The 15,948-nt window shown below is 54.3% G+C and overlaps 1 protein-coding gene across 6 annotated transcripts in view; it reads left to right on the top strand.

The window, feature by feature from the left end:
* Rgs3 (regulator of G protein signaling 3) overlaps positions 1-15,948 on the top strand; it is a 123,943-nt gene that overhangs the window by 91,746 nt on the left and 16,249 nt on the right. The window contains exon 1 of one of the 6 annotated variants that reach the window (XM_028858022.2): positions 1,890-2,199. The exons of 3 other annotated variants lie outside the window; for them this stretch is intronic. The gene's annotated coding sequence lies outside the window, so the exon portion shown is untranslated. Of the gene's footprint in view, positions 1-1,889; positions 2,200-2,343; positions 2,398-2,480; positions 2,585-15,948 lie in introns of those variants that run through there. 2 more of the 6 variants (XM_028858023.2, XM_028858021.2) reach the window with 2 other exon arrangements.

Below are 15,948 nucleotides of genomic sequence, written 5' to 3'. Positions count from 1 at the left end.
GAGCACTAGACAGTCTGAAATCCCTGCTCCTAGCTCAGCCACTCAGTTGCTTGGTCTCCTTGGGAAAGTCACCCTCTCTGTACCTGCTTTCACTGACTCCAAGTGGAAAAGAGATGGTAAAGGATTCCAAGGCTGGCTCTCCAGAAAAAGCAGCTTGGCTGAAGTGACTCCCTGGTCCTGTGGTAGGCTATACTTTGAGAAGGGCATTGGCTTTGCTGTTGGTGTTGGGGTAATGGAGAGGCAAGAGGTAGTAGCTTCCCTGGGCTCCCGGGTACTAGATGCCCCCAGTCGGTCTTGGCTAGCTCCTCGGGGCTCCATCCCTTCCTCTGCATGCCACAGTCGAGCACATTAATGAATGAGTTCTGGGCCTAGTGTCCTGGGTTGATAGAGCTGTGTTACCCCTCATAGTACGATGTCTGATTATGGCCTCATTCACCTGATGGCTGCCATCCATCTCACACGTTGGACGTCAGCTTTATGACTGCAGAGCCCAACCCATGCTGTCCGTAGGAATGACCTTGGCTTCTTTGATTGCCCACAGGATGAGCACTAAGTATAGTTTTTAAGTAACCAGCACAAGGGTGTTTCGCCTCATCAACCCTGCTAAGGATCCTCTCGTAGCCACGTGCTCATGTGTGCTTTGTGGGTGTGAGAGACACAGATAGGCAGGCAGGGTCACAGTCAGAGATTCATTCAGGGAGAGGGAGGGGGGCCAAGATACCATGCTGTGCTCTGTTCTAGGGCTGGGGGTGAGATGGGGGTGAGGTGCCGAGAAGACAGGAAGGCGGGGCTCCGTCTGCCCAGTTCTCTGTGAGCTGCCACCCTGGGAGCTTTCTGCTGAAGTGGCGCAGCATGGGGTGAGCTGCCAGCCTGACTCTGGGAGCAGTGTCCACAGAAGGGCACAGCCGGGCTTCGGGGTCCAGCGCGGCGAGGGCCCAACTGCTGCTTGCGGTCGTGGGGAAACGCTGTAGTGGAAAGTGGGTAACTCAGAGTCTTCAGCCCCGGCCCGCACAGCCACTAAGCTGTGAGCAGCTCTGAAGCCAGGATTCTGCCTGTGTGAGGAGTGTAAGAGACCCCGTCATCCGGGCTGCGGGGGGAGATTAAATAGACTAATGCAGGCGAAGCTCTGAGCACAGGGCTTGGGCACAGAGTCTGTGTTCAGAAGAGGGGAGCCTAGAGTCAGCTTCTAGAACATTGTGGGCCGGGCGGTGGTTGCGGCGCACGCCTTTAATCCCAGCACTCGAGAGGCAGAGGCAGGTGGATCTCTGTGAGTTCGAGGCCAGCCTGGGCTACAGAGTAAGTTCCAGGAAAGGCTCCAAAGCTACACAGAGAAACCTTATCTCAAAAAAAAAAAAAAAAAAAAAAAAAGAGCATTCTGGCTTCTGAAGACGGGCAGCTTTCAGCCCCATTCTACAGATGAGGAAACCAAGGCTCAGAGAGCAGCGAGAACTTCCTCAGGGAAACCTAACCGGCCTGGGCTGGGACTAGAATTGGTCAGCTTTGTCTCTCGTTGAGATCACACTGTCTCCTCTCTCTTGGTTGATGTCATGGGCACTTCTTGGCCACTGTGCTGTGGAGAGGAAGCTTAAGTCCTCTGTCTATCTCAGATTCCTCAGAGTTTGGTACACCGGGTGCCCCATAAAAACATGTGTTTCCAGCTGTGCGGGACAATGTTGTGAGAAAGACTGAGGCCACCCTCCCTCCCTGCCCCTGAGGGCAGCTACATTCTCAGTCAGCTGTGCTGACTGCAAGACCCTGAGTTCAACTGCAGCTGTCCACTGGGACAGCGCAGCATAGGGGTGGGGGTGTGACAGGGGAGACTTGATGATTGGCTGGGTCTTGCTAGGGAGGGGCAGCCTCGGCTTTGCACTGCCCCAGCCCTGGGAGACCTCAGAATGTGGGGCTCAGGGTGGAGTTCACCGAGAATCCCAGAGTCAGGGGTGCTGCTAGGAAGGATGGGCACCACTCCCCTCCAGACCTGGGGAATGGGCAGCCAGGGACCCAGGGATGACAATTTTAATTGAGTACAAGCCAGACTCTAACTAGCGCACACTTTCTGCTAAAGGATTGGCCGGCGGAGGACTCTCTTCTTGAGACATCCTTGGGGGAAAGTGGTTTAGGAAAATCACAGACTTTTCTGTTTGATGGAAGCGAGAGAGTCAAGCCTCTCTTCTGAGTGGCGGTGGCCGGCTCAACCTGGTATGTGTTTGGGAAGGGCGCTCGCTCGCAAAAGGAGGAGGAAGAGGAGGAGGACAAGTAGGAGGAGGAAGAGGAGGAGGGCCGGGTGATGCAAGGATTTTGAAAAAAAAAAAAAAAAAGCTACCTCCATGTGGGAGGTGGAACCTGGTCATTTGGTTCTGCTTTTCCCAGCAGGTACCGCTCCCCTGGGGAACTTGGGTAAGTCCATAAATAGCTCTACGGACACAAAGGAGCTCTGTCTGGGGAAGGCAGCCGCTTGACACGCCGGCCGGCTGCCTGCCCGCCCGCCCGCCCGCCCTCGGGAGGAGCCGGGTGGAGACCCAGGGCGGGTGGCCGGCAGCAGCCGCAGCTAGGAGTTGCCTGGGTCCCTGCCGGAGTGTGCTGGGTAGGTGCCTTGATGACAAAGGTGTGTGTGTGTGTGCAGTGGTGGGCAGTGGGAGCGTAGTCTTGTTCGAGACACCCCGTGTCCCTGTTTCTATTGTTTCTTCCCCAGGGCAGCCATTGAGAGACATCTTGCAACCAAACAGGCTCTGTTCTGTTCTAGGGTGTGTGTGTGTGTGTGTGTGTGTGTGTGTGTGTGTGTCCGTCCCCGAATGTCTGTCTGTCTGTCTCGGGGGTGGGGGGGTAGCCCCTCAGGGTTGGGAGCAGGCTTCTCCGTTTCCAAGCTAGCCAGCAAGCTTTTCTTTCTAGGAGAGACAAGGAATGTTTGGTGACCAGTTGGGACACTGCATGGGGAAGGAGCGTTTAGCCAGCAGGGCTGGCTATTGTATCAGGGATGCTGGCCACACATCAGGAAGCATTGAGGATGGCAGTTCTTGTGTAGATCCCCTGGCTGGGGAAGAGCTGGACTCCTAAGCCTGTCTTGGGGAGTTAATGCTAGTCTCCTCCGAGATCTGCCTTTGGAAACACAAGCAGCCTTGCTGTGTGCTACATGAGCTCAAAGCTACCTCCCTGCCCTGCCAAGGGAAGAGCCTGCACCTGCTCCCTTGGCTCCAGCCGAGACCTGCTCCCTCTCGGAGCTAGCCCCTGTAGTAGGCAGAGACCAATTCTTTTCTCAACTTGGAGGGTCCATGTCTTTACTTTTGTTCCCCAAAGAACCCTAAGTCTTGGGCTAGAATGAGACCCTGAGCCCGGAGCGGGGAGAAGCCTTGGCTAAGTTCAAGCAATAGGTCTGTGACTGAGCCAAACCAGGACTGAGGACCTTTACCTCCCAGAACAGTGAGGGCAGGACCGGACACATGGGAAGCCATTTCCCAGCCCTGAGCTACAGGATCCCTCTTGAGTCAGGACTCACGACTTAATGCATAGCCAGCAGGCCCCTCAACAACTCTGGAGAACTGTTTCCCATCCAGATGGTCTCTGGCTTTGTACTGCGGGCACTTGGCTCCCTAGTAGGGTGGCCGGGGTGGTTGCACACCACCAATGCAAGAGCTGTAGCAGCCTGCTCCTTTGACGCTGGCAGGATCTCAGCCAGAGTCAAAGTTTCCACCCAGGCCCTCTGAGTCCTCTGTGCCCAGCCAAGGGCCACCTCCCCTCTTCCTCAGCTCTAGCATGTGGCATGGCTTAGCCCCGGGCGGGGAGCCTCTAGAGAACCAAGTTGCAGAGCTGGGGCACGCTCAGGCCCAGCCTGGCATCCGAGAGAACCTAGTGAGGATGGAGGCCATGGAGACAGTGACTCCCTGTCGGGAAGTCTCCAGGGCTTTGAGCCAGGATGCTCCATTAGGCTCCTGATTATAGGTGCGAGTTATCAATGAAAGTACCACACTTCCCAGCTTGCCTGTCTTTCTCGCCAGTTTTCGCGCACGCTGTTTCATCGGCCAAGAAACCCCTCTTTTCCATTCTCTGTAGATCTTAATCTCACCTAACTTCCATACCTGGAGTGAATACATCTGTCTGCTGGTGGTGGCATCTCTGGTGGCTGCTTGTGTCCTATTTATGCAGGATGTGGGTTTTATTCATCCCTTAGTCACCCACAAGCCCAGCTTTCTCCTAGGGCGTGGTTGGAGAGGGGTGTTGAGATGCCTTGGAGAGCAAGGATGGTTCCCCCCCCCCCCCAAGGACATGCTCTGATGTCCAGGTCAACTCAGACTGTCCATCCTATCTCTGTGACTGGCAGGAGAGTGGGCACTGCCGGGAGAGGAGGACCTGGCCAGAAGCTCCTTGGGATGAGCTTTAGTCTCTGCACATCAGTGTGATAATAGGGAGGGCCAAGGAGTTGAAGGCTGGGTTTGGTGGGAAGGGAAGCAGGGAGGCCTGCCTGAAGCCCTGGAAAGAGCCTGTTCAAGGGTCCTCCTGTGCTGGGTGGTGACCATACCATAGTCCGGCCATCGATGGTAGAAGGGACAGCCCTGGATGGACCCATTGCAACACTCATGCCTTGTCCTTTGCACAGACTGTAGGCCCTTGGAGTTCAGCTTCCTGGACCACTTTGGAATGGTCATTGCTTGGGCTAGATCTTGAAGACTGGTTTTCTGCCAGGGGTCTGCCTGGCTCTCTCAGAAGAGGCACAGCTGGGGAGGGAGGGCCCATGCCCAGCCAGATCCCTGGGGAACTTAAATGCTGCTTCCTATTTGGCCTCTGAGCCTCTGGAGCTGGTGGAGTCTGTTTACCTTCTGAATAGAGAAGGGATTGAGACAGAAAGGAAATGCTCACCTGAGGTTACATGGACTCTGGTTGCTCAGTCCATGTCTCTCCCCATTGCGTCGTCATACCTCAGGGTATAGAGTTTTGTCTTGGAGCACTCTCTCTCTTTTGGACTTCCCAGTGACACGCTCCTTTTGGACCCTTGGGCTTACTGACTGAGCTTGCTGATCTCTGGAAAAGCAGTGTGTGTGTGTGTGTGTGTGTGTGTGTGTGTGTGTGTGTGTGTGTGTGGCAGAGAAAGTCCAGGAGACCCAGCTGTTTCTCATACCTGCTCAGTGACTCTTAGGCAGATGCACCTATTTTTCTAGCTCATTTCCCACATTGGAGCACCCAGGGACAGGATCAGATATTGCTAGGCACGTTCCAGCCACTGGATTCTCTGGTTCTCTGCAGACCTAGGGCCAAGAGTCAGGGTCAAGACAAGGCTCAGCTTAGAAACAGTCTCTGACCTCAGGGCATCTTGCTCAGGCGCCTCTGGGTGGACGCCTTCTCATGCAAGCTGCAACTCAGGCCCCGGCTGGGAGGTTTGTTGTTGTTTGTGGAGCCGGTCGGTTTCCAAGATCTCATTGCTCAGGGAAAACCATCATTCCTCCCAGGGATAAACAAGGCTGCTTATGGCTCAACCCCCTAAGTCCAGGGAGGCTGGAGCCACTCACAGCAGGCCAGCTGGGCTCTGTCCCAGGGAGCTGATGCTTGGCTGCTCCCCACTCCCCCCCCTCCCACCTCGTAGAAGCACTAGTGAGCAGAATGAGCTGGAGGGGCGATGCACCACCAGCCCCTTGGGAAATCAGAAGGTCTAGGTACTGAGGAATGGATGGAAAGTCTCTGGTACCCTCTTCCCCCTGATGGTGGTCTGGTCATCACAGCAGATGTGTGGAGAGCTGCCAGGTGTACCCTCTACCCCAGATGACCCAAGGGTCTTCCTTCTGGGCAAGATGGCCTAAGCTGATGTCAGATAACCACCCAGACTCCCGGCTTAGGGAAATGGGCTGTGTGGTGGGTTACAGGGCACTGGATGGAGGGTTTACCATCTGCCCGGTTACCTGTTGGCATGTTAGCCTTGGTCTGATAGTGGAACATAGAGGCCGGTGGCAGAGGGTGAGGGGACATGAAGAGGGACAGAGAAAAGGCTGTGCAAGCCTCTGAGAGCCAAATGGCTGGCGGGAACCTTGAGACAAGGAGGGCAGGGAAGGAGCCATAGGTTCGAAGCTGCCATGGATTGTAACTGGTGTCCAGTCAGGACACGAAAACTTCCCTGAAGAGACTGTAGTTGATAGAGTTCCCAGTTGGTCCAAATAGCAACCTGGTTCTGTTCTCTCTACCTCTCCTTCTGTTCTTTCCTTCTCTACCTCCTCCTTCTCTCTCTCTTCTCTCATCCCCCTCTCCTTTCCTATCATACCCGTTAAGTGCCTTTGTATAACACCCCTTCTGGGTCTTGGAAGTGTCAACATCAAAGGCTCAATCTGTGATCTGAGACCCAGGCTGGGTAGGTAAGGGATAGTGAGATGGATGTGTTGGTGGCCCACCGACAATGCCCTGGAGAAGCATCGGATGTATCCTGGGAGCCTCAGTGAAGCTTCCTAAGGACTGAGGCTGTCTGCTCATGCACATGCATACCTGTCCAAAGAGCAAGAACCCATCCTCGTTTCTCCACTTCCTTTCTGTGGGGATGTGATTTTGTGCCTCTGTGTACTAATTACCCTCCAGCCTCAGCCACACGCTCCCCTTATCTCCAGAGGCTGTCTAATGTGTCTTGTAGGGGTGTGGACTCCCGACTTAAGGGCAGTGACCCCACTTCACAGTATATATCTCTCCTGCCTGTGATTCCTCTGGCAGTTGTCAACCTCACTAGTCAAACGAGATGCAAAATGGAACTCTTAGATGAGGAAGAATCATGCCTGTGGATTCCAGGTCATCGCACGGAGGACCAGATGTCTTGTCTCATAGGTGGCTGTTGCTAAATACAGGCATGTAGGCCAGGTGCTCAGGATGGGGGGGGGGACGGCTGATACAGGAGGTGATGGGGCAACAGCATTTTGGAGGGTGATGGTTGGAATGTGTTGGAGAGGGGTATTAAAGATGGGGGGCTCACAGAGGAGAGATCGGCTGTCTCCGGCAGAGAGGGCACGGTTGAGGGCTTTTCATTGTCTTTCCAGTGAACTTTTCAGTCGCAGCCTAGTGTACCAGAGAAAGATGACAAGAATGCAGCAGATGGCTTTTCCCCAAAGGAGCACACCCGTTCAGGTCCAGAAGGAAAACGTCCCACCCAACGCACTGGGGGTGCTCCAGCGTGCCCTCCAGGTCGCTGTGCTCCTGGCGTCTCTCACGGACGGCTTGCCCACCATGCCCTTTGTGAAAATGCCCCCCACCCAGCAGACATGCCCTCACGCTGACTTCTCTCCTCCAGCGTTCTCATGGTGATTCACCACCGCGCTGTCCCAAGTTTTATTTTGTTCACTCTGTTACTATTTCGTGTGTTTCTCTATATGCGTGCCTCAGTTTACCCCTTACTCCACCTTTTGAGAAACGTTTGGGGTATTTCTGATTCCAGGCTGCAGTGAGAAGGTTGCAAGGGCTTCCTTGAACATGTCTTTTTGCGGCGCATCCCTCTTTCTTAGATATACCTGCAAGTTGGCAGCAACTGACTCACAGAGCTGTGTATAATTAGCTGGGCGGATGCCATCACAATTTCCCAAAGCGTGACGCCAGTGCGCCGCCGGACGGCTTTCAAGCTGTGTGTGACCGTGCCTGTTGCCCCTCGTGCGCAGCCACACTACCGCTATCAGATGCGGCGACATCTAATTATGTTTTTAATTTACATTTCCTTGATGACTCATTAGGTTGCGGCCCTTTACATATGCTAATTGCTCATTTGGATAACCACTGGCAAAGCCTGTTCAAGCCTTCCCCTCACTTTGCTGTTGGAGCGTGTCGGCCGCTCCCCCACAGTTTTGTGAGTGCTTAAAAAATATTCTGGATGTGTTTGTGCTCCTTATTGGCTAAACACACTGAGAAGATGTTCCCAAGTCTAGGGCTCATCTTTTTATTCTTGTCAGGGAATATTTGAAGAAAAGAGGTTCTCGATTCTAATACAGTCCAATCTGTTAACTTTTTTTTTTTTTTTTAAATGGGCTCCAAGTTCAGAGAGAGACCTTGCCTTGATAAAGTGGAGAATAATAGAGGAGACAATAAGTGTCAACTTTGACCCTTTGTACACCCGCACGTGAATGCTCACCCAAACTCGTGTGTGTCCACACGCATGCACACACTCATACCACACATATGTACACATTCAAAATGAAAAACAAAAACATTAATAAATAAAACCCAATACAATGTGAACTCTAGATTGCATCAGCTACCCCCATCTGTGTGGATATCAGTAGGTTTAGTTATTGGTATATAATATTGTTCTGAGGATAATGACCAAGAAGAAAAGTTTATACATTTTCACTACAGATCAATTTTTTTAAAAAAAATCTTGACCTGTGGTTGGCTGACTCTGCAGACATGAAACCCGCAGATATGGTGGCCTTCTGAAGTTTTAGTCGTTTTATGTTACACATTTAGACCTGAAACCCATCTGGAATAGGTCGTTCTGCACAGTGTGATGCAGAAGTCCAGATTCATCTTCCCCGAGGAGACGCTTACCTTATCAAAAAGACTATCCTTTCTTGTTGTGGGACATTGTCACCCTGTCAGAAGTCGAGAGGACCAGGTGCAGACAGGTGGCCGGGTGGGCTGAGCTTTGGAAGGATGAACCCAGCTGTTGGGTTGATGGGGAGGCGGGAGGTGTTGGGGCGTGAGTGACAGAGCCGGTACAGGTGTAGCGCGCCCGAGGGAGCGTGCGTCCGCGGAACCGTAAATAGACTGGATTGGCTGGGGTGCTGTGGAGCGGGGGACAAGGAGGTGCATTAGTGGTGATGTCTGTGGGATGGAGCACGTGCCGTTTCCTGTACAGCACTTGGGCATCTGCAGATTTAGCCACCTCTGGGGGTTAGAGAGTCCCGAACAGGAGAATATGATTTGCTTAGGTTCATGTGAGACGAAGGGGGTGAGAGTCCCATGACGTGGACAGCTGGAAGATGGGTTTGGAGCAGACCCAACCAAGCCCAGCCCAGCATCCCACCCCACCCATCCTCACCCCCGCCCAGAGATGGTGCATCTGTTTGGACTCGGTGGTAGGAGGCAGGCGTGTGCCTGAGGGCCTGTCAAGGTGACCTTCAGCTTCAGGGCTGCAGCAGAGTCTGGCGTCCAGTTGTACACTCCAGCCGTCGATTGCCTCCAGTGTTAGTCACCAGGGCCCCCAGCACCGCAGGCCCTGGAGGTGGAAGAGCAATGCAAACAGATTAGGCAGATGTCCTGGAAAGGGCCGTGCGGTGCATCAGGTCAAGATCTGACCCCTCTGAGCAGGCAGACACCCTGGAAGAATGATACTCGGCAGAGGAGTGACGTGGGAGCCCCAATGACGGGACCCAGGAGAAGGCTAAGGGTATATAGACGGGCCCCTTCCTGTGATTCTGAGGCCTTTGGTACAGGCCTCAGTTTCCTGCCTTGAGCTAAGCAGCTGCAAGTACTCCGATTCTAGGTTGTTATAAGGACCAGATTGTGTTAAGTGCTCTGTCCCAGAACTGAATGCAGGGGCGTGAGCTGACAGTGTCGGTGACGTTGATGCTGATAGGCTAGGAATATGGTTGCAGGATTTGTAGGTGCTTACTGAGCACCTGTGACGAGTCAGGCCCATGTCTTATGCTTTATGTGGAGCTCGCTAGGATGTGGGGACTTGGCGTTCGAGTCACTGTGCTTCACACGAGGCAGCCCCAGCCTTTAAAGAGGTCAAGCACATGCGCGCTGCTCTTAGAGGTGGTGGAGATGGGATTTGAACCCCGATTTGCCCCACTTCTTTACCACGATGAATTTCTGTCCCGTCATTTCTGGCTTTCAGGGTGCTCCCGTTCACTAAGCTATTGCTTAGCAAAGCGTAGTTGGGGGCTGGCCCATCCCATGGCGCCCACCTGTGAGCAGAGGTCACCATGGCATGCTGCACACTGCTGTACGCCAGGCTCTTCCTCCACCTACCCCACCGGGGCACACTGGCTTCAGCACATGGTTAGGAAATGGGCATCAACTCCAACTCCCCCACCTAGTCTCACTTGCCAGCCTCATGACCACAGAGTTATTTTTGCCCTTTCCTGGGGCCGTCTCGGTACATCAGAGCTTTTTTTTTGTTCCTGGTTGACGAACCTAGAGTAGAATGGTGTAGGAAGGCCTTGTTTGGAGTGGACTCTGGGAAGGAGTTGGTTTAGGAGGGTCTCTAGGTATGTGGCATTGTAAACCACACTCCTATTGGACTCACACAAAAACACACACACTGGACTCAGATTCCTGCCCTCCTGTGACCAGTCACTTGGAGCAAGGGCAGGTCATGCCTGTGTCACGGCTCACTATTGCCCAGTACAGTGTCTACCCCACGGGCACTCAGGAGAAGTCCTTGGAAGGAAGGGAGGAAGAAGGGAAGCAACAGAGGTCAGGAAAGACCATGAAGGAATGAGAAAGAGAAGGCTTTGAAGGGTGTGTGGGAGCATGTGTGTGTGTGTGTGTGTGTGTGTGTGTGAGTGTGTGTGTGTGTGTGTGTGTGTATACATGTGAGTGCATGCTAAGAGCTTTACCGCCTCAGGTCCTCTTCCTGTGTGCCCCTGTGAGCCCCAGCCCCAGCCGATTGTCCCTTCAGATGCCCTGGCTGACGGGCTCCAGGCCACTCGAGGCTCCCTTGCCAGGGCCTCCCCTGTGCTGTGTCTGTGGGCCAGGCAGGCCCCTGCTTTGGCTCACGCAGACTGGAGCCCTGGCTCACTTCCTACCCTCGCTCCTCAGAGTTACTCAGCAAATGCCTACAGAACCCAGCCACATGCCAAGGCCTGTGCCAGGCACCAGCGCCAAAGACCAACAAGAGCCATCCCTGCCCTGAAGGGGCCAGGTCTCTAGGGGGAGAGACCTAGGTGAAGGACCCGGTCAACCTCTCCCTACCCAGCCCTGCCTCAGGGGCTGTGGAAACCCAGAGGGAGGTGGGAGGGGTGGGCAGGACTCTCAGGGGGAGGGAAGGGAGAAGGGAGGGGAGGGGACAGGAGACTCTATGTGCAGCTGGGGACAACTCAGGGCACCCATGGTGGCTCCACAGAGCAGGGCCTGGGTATGTGTAGGGACCAGAACCTCGCCCTGAACACTGTCTGCTTGGCGCTGGAGGGATCGGGAAGTTGGGTCTAGAGATAGTGGAAATGGATCCTAAGGATGACGGCGGGATTGGGAATTGTCAGCTGAACACTGCGGCTCACCCACCACCATGACCCACCTCTGCTTGTTTCCACTCACTTCCAGCACCCCTAGGAGGTCAGGATCATTGGCCCCATTCTGAAAATAAACAGACTCAGAGGTCAAGTGACTCGCAAAAGATCAAAAAGCAAACAAGTAAAAGAAATTCTGAGGGAAGAGAGGAGAGTAGGCTAGGGCATGGTCCCATGGGCTCATCGCTGCTCTCAGAGTGAGGTTGGGACTCCCCAGCACACGCAAACCCCTGCCTCATCAAAGAACAGGACCTTCTCCAGCAGTCTAGGCTGCCTCCAACTGCATCTCAGAGGCCCGGATCCTTTGTCTCCCCCCATTTCCTCCTCTATAAGCCTCACCTACCTTTCTTGCTGCCTTAGCTCCCGTAGCACCCCCACCCCCCCCACCCCCAGCAAGGCTAGGGTGGAGAGAGGTTGGCCTGGCTCTTCATTCCAGTCTCTCCTGCACAGACCTGGCACCTCTAAGGCAGGGATGTATTTTGCTGCTGTTTGGTTCCAGTGCCTGGCACAAGCCTTGGCACATGGCTGGGCTCTGTGGGAGTTTTCTGAGTTACTCTAGGGGGTGGGGGATGGGGAGTGAGTCAGGGCCTGGTCCTGACAAGTGAGGGAAGGGGCCTGCCTGACCACTAGGGAAGTGTGACCAGGTCCTGGCATGGAAGCCTGGAACCCTGTATCAGGGACCTTCGAGTGAAGACCCTAACGTCGGCTCATAGGGTCTTCCAGGGTCTTCCAAACAGAGTTTGGACTCAGAAGCACTGGGGAAGTCACGTGAGAGGTCTAAACAGAGAAGTGGTTAAGTTCAGACTTCCACAAGACAGTTTTTTTTCCCAGTATAACACAAAGAACGGCCAGAGAGATCTGGGCTGACGTTGGGAGCGCCACACAATTTGGATGGAGTTAACATGGTATGGATGCAGAGAGTGGAAAGATTCTTAAAAAAACAAATCAATAAGCTTTGTTTTCTAGCACAGTTTTGGGAATGGAGCAGAAAGCAAGCGTGTCCTGCTTTGTCCTTTGTCCCCTGGGTTCAGCCTACCACTTGCCTGAGGGTTGCCTGAGGTTTGATGAGGGACCATCCCGAGGATTTGGTGCCCAGGTTTGGGGTGAGGTGGTAGTGAGAGATCCAGACGAAAGAATGATGGACATGACTCTGTTTGAGCAACTGGTGGCGGCATCATACAGGGTCCCAGAGGAGGAATGAACTCAAAGTGCATTCAGTCTGGGGCACAGGAAGCTGGTAGAGCTGAATAGATTTCCAGAAAGTGGTCTCCAACTCCATCCCTGAGCCGCATGCCATGTGCCCTCCCTGGCACTTTTGGAGTAAATTGCGTGGTCCGCCTCCTCTGAGTGAGCCTTCTCTTGCCTTCTGTGCCATCAGCAAGGGCCCCCCAGTACCCCACTCCGCCTCACAGCAGGATGTAGCTCTCCTTTACGCTGCAGGCTGTGGCCGGCTTTGATCTTGTGCTTTTTTTGAGTGACCACTTGGTTGAAGACCATCCTTTCCTCCCAGCCTGGAAGCGCAGTTGTATCCACAGAGCCTGGGACGGTGTGTGGCTGCAGAGTACTTCTTCGAGGCTCCGGTAAAAGCTACCCGTGGACTCTAGCCTCAGGAGAGGAGTGGCTTGAAAATGCAGAGGGTGTTCTAGACTAGAAGTGGATCGTTCATGAGGGAGGTGCGGGGCTAAGATGAGGGACCCGGAACAGATCTTGATGGGCAGGAAGAGCCCTCTGTGATGGATCAGAGTAGGGCTCAGTGGACCAGTCAGAGGAAATGTGCAGGCAGGTTCCAAGGCCAGCGGTGTTGGGAGTGGCCATGGTTACCATTTACAGGCTGCTTATGTGGCCACACAGTGTTGAACTCTGGATACATGATAGCTCATTTGTTTTTCTTAGCAGCACCATGGTCAAGCTGTTCTTAATCCCATATTATAGCTGAGGAGACAGAGACACAGAAACCCTAAGCCTAAGGTCCCTCAGCCAGAAAGGATGAAGCAGGTTCAGTACCTAAAGCTGTCACCACTGTGAGGGCTTGTCGTTGTCCTGGTGTGCAGGGCAAAGCTGGTGGCAGAGGCAGCAGCTGGGGCTCTAGGCTCTGTGTCTAGAAGCCACTCCTTGAGGAGCTGGCTGAGGTTGGATGGAGGGAGCTGGGTGTGGGTCGAGTGTCTGAGGTTTGCAGAAGTCGGTGTGGAACCAGAGACCCGGGAGCTGGAGGCCCAAAGCCCTTGAAGGGACAACCCAGTACAAACAGCCCAGCAGGAGTTCTGAGGTCCTCTCCTAGTCTTGGGCAACTTCCTGGCTCCAAGAATGAACACTTTTCGTGGCTTCTCCGCACCATGGCAGAGAAAAACAGGTAGCCAGAGATGCCAGGGTTAACAACTGCTGGAGAGAGGACCCAGTCTTCTGGCTCTCCAGTCAGTGCTCATTTGGAAACATTCTGACTTATGTGAGGGCCACCCTGAAACAGGCGAACACCACATCTGTACTCCCAGAGCAGGAAGTGGTTTCTGAGGGCATATGTTGTGCCTGGCATCCAATGGTGGCAATGAATCATCGGCATGAGAACCCCAGGTCACCTGTGGGGTCAGCAGGGATGGCTGTGTGGTACTGGGCAGGTCACTTCCAGAGCCTACAGCTACCTCTGAAGCCTAGTAGCTGGTGCAGGGGGGGAGGTGTCTGAGGTCAGCAGCCACAGCTGGTATGAGCAGGAGCTCCTGGGCATCATCGATGCCACCCTTCCTCAGCCTGTTACAAGCTCTGGATTGCATTTGGGAGAGGATTTGATTAGGCTCTGGGCAATGGCTCCATTTAGAGGTCCTGGCTCATTTCCTGTGGCTGCTAGCAGGCGAGACGAAGGCAGAATTAACCCTGTTCCAGCCTAGCCAAAGAAATGATGGATGGAGGGAAACGGACCAGGAGGGATATGGACCCTCTGGGGGTGGGTGGGGGGCAACAGCAGCCTGTGGTGCTTGGGACTTAGTGCCCTGACAGACCAGGCTAGTCTCCCTGGGGCACCCTGGCTAGATTCTTGTCACCCCAGTCTGTTACGGCAGCTTCCAAATTGGGTGTCCTCGACTACTTACACCTCCTTTACTGGAGCGCTCAACACACCCCTTGTCTAGCCTTTGTGTTATCTCTTCCTTGAGGTCTATATGACTTGTTCCCTGCTGCCTTCCAGTGCCTGTGAATAAATGAATCCATGTGTCCTGCCTCCAGGTTCTCCCAGCACTGCCCAGAGCAGGTTTGACGTAGATAACTCTTCCCATGTCATTCTCTCTGACAGGACAGTCTATACTTGCACTTTATCCCGAGTCCTCTCTCTTTTTCTTTTGCCCTGTTCGTATCCCCTCCGGCCATTTCACACTTCTGGGGTCCTCAGGTCTCCTCTAAGGTTCTCTAGAGGGTGGTCTCAAGCCACTGCCACTCCAGGTCGCTCTCCCAGGAACGCTGGCCTGACCAAACCTGCCCACGGTGGTCACAGAACGCACAGATCCTGCCTGGGAGCTTGGCACGGAACGAAGAGTTCTGGGCCCTGTATGCAAAGCACTGACTCTGTAGATGGGACTTGGGCATGCTCACAGCCTGCTCCCCCCCCCTCTAGACCCCCACCTCGTATGTGAGAGGCCTGGGACGGGAGACAGGAGTTTTAATCCTGCACGAGTCTCCGCCTTCTTAGGTAATTCTCTCACTGCCCCCGGGCCTCAGCTCTCCATCTCTTACATGAGACCACTAATAGCTGCCATGGTATCAGTGTGTCTCCTGGGCTAGACGCGTGGTGAAGAAACTGATGGAGGCATTGCCGCGCATAACCACCGGGCTCCTGAAAGCCCTTCCTGGCTGATCCCTCAGGGTACACCCTTGCTGCAACAGCACTTCCCCTCCTGGTTTTGTTTGGTTTGGCCTCAGACTAGGGCTGAGTCGACTAAGGAGGCAGGCTGACTTGCATTTCTGGTTTGGGGCTTGTTGCCGCACTTTCCCTAAGGGGATAGGGCGGGTTCTGCCAATAGGCACCTGTGGGACAGACAGGCCTAGGCTCTTCCCCGAGGCCCCCAGGAAAGGGGAAATTCACTTGACTCTTCGGTTAGTTTCATTCTGTGCCAGGCCCCGAGGCAGGCACCCAGCGCCTGCTTCCTTCCATCTATCTTTCCCCCAGGACCGTAAAGAGGCAAGTAGAGGTGGGGTTGTGGTGGGAGACGGGGGTGGGGGTAAGTGTGGGGTACCATGAGCTTGCTGCAGGAGAATTTGATTTTTCTGATGCAGCACCCGCCTGGAGGAATGTGATGGGTTTGGGACCGGGCTGCTATCAGAAGCCTGTGTGCGAAGAACAGAGACAGAGTTGGGCACTGGGCCCAGCCTCACCTCCGTATCGCACACGTTGGCTTTGAAGCACACTGCTCAGGACCCTCAGATGCCCTGTCTCTCCCTGCAAGGTCTCTGTGCTTGGGAGCAGCCTGGAGAGTCGGAAGCTCAGCCCCTGAGTTTCCTGGCGTTCTGGAGTGGGAGGCTTGGCACCACAGAGGCCAACTCTGATCCCGGGGGTTTGGTTGCGTTTGCATCTACGGTTTTACAGGGAAGACATGCTTTGGGTTCAGAACTTCCCTGCAGATGAGTCATTGACACCGTGTTCCATCCACCATCACCACGCTCCTCTCCTGTTCTTCTCTGTGGTGTTTCTCCTGGTGTGTGGCCGGTGTGTGGCAGGCATCCCATTTCAAAAGGGGGCACCCGGAAGCCCAGTGCCTGCCTGGTCCTCTGTGCAATTTCAGGATCC

The sequence above is a fragment of the Peromyscus leucopus genome, chromosome 2 (assembly GCF_004664715.2).
Source record: "Peromyscus leucopus breed LL Stock chromosome 2, UCI_PerLeu_2.1, whole genome shotgun sequence".
NCBI classification, from domain to species: domain Eukaryota; kingdom Metazoa; phylum Chordata; class Mammalia; order Rodentia; family Cricetidae; genus Peromyscus; species Peromyscus leucopus.
The sequence above is the reverse complement of the archived record's forward strand: the minus strand, read 5'-3'. Positions and strand labels throughout refer to the sequence as shown.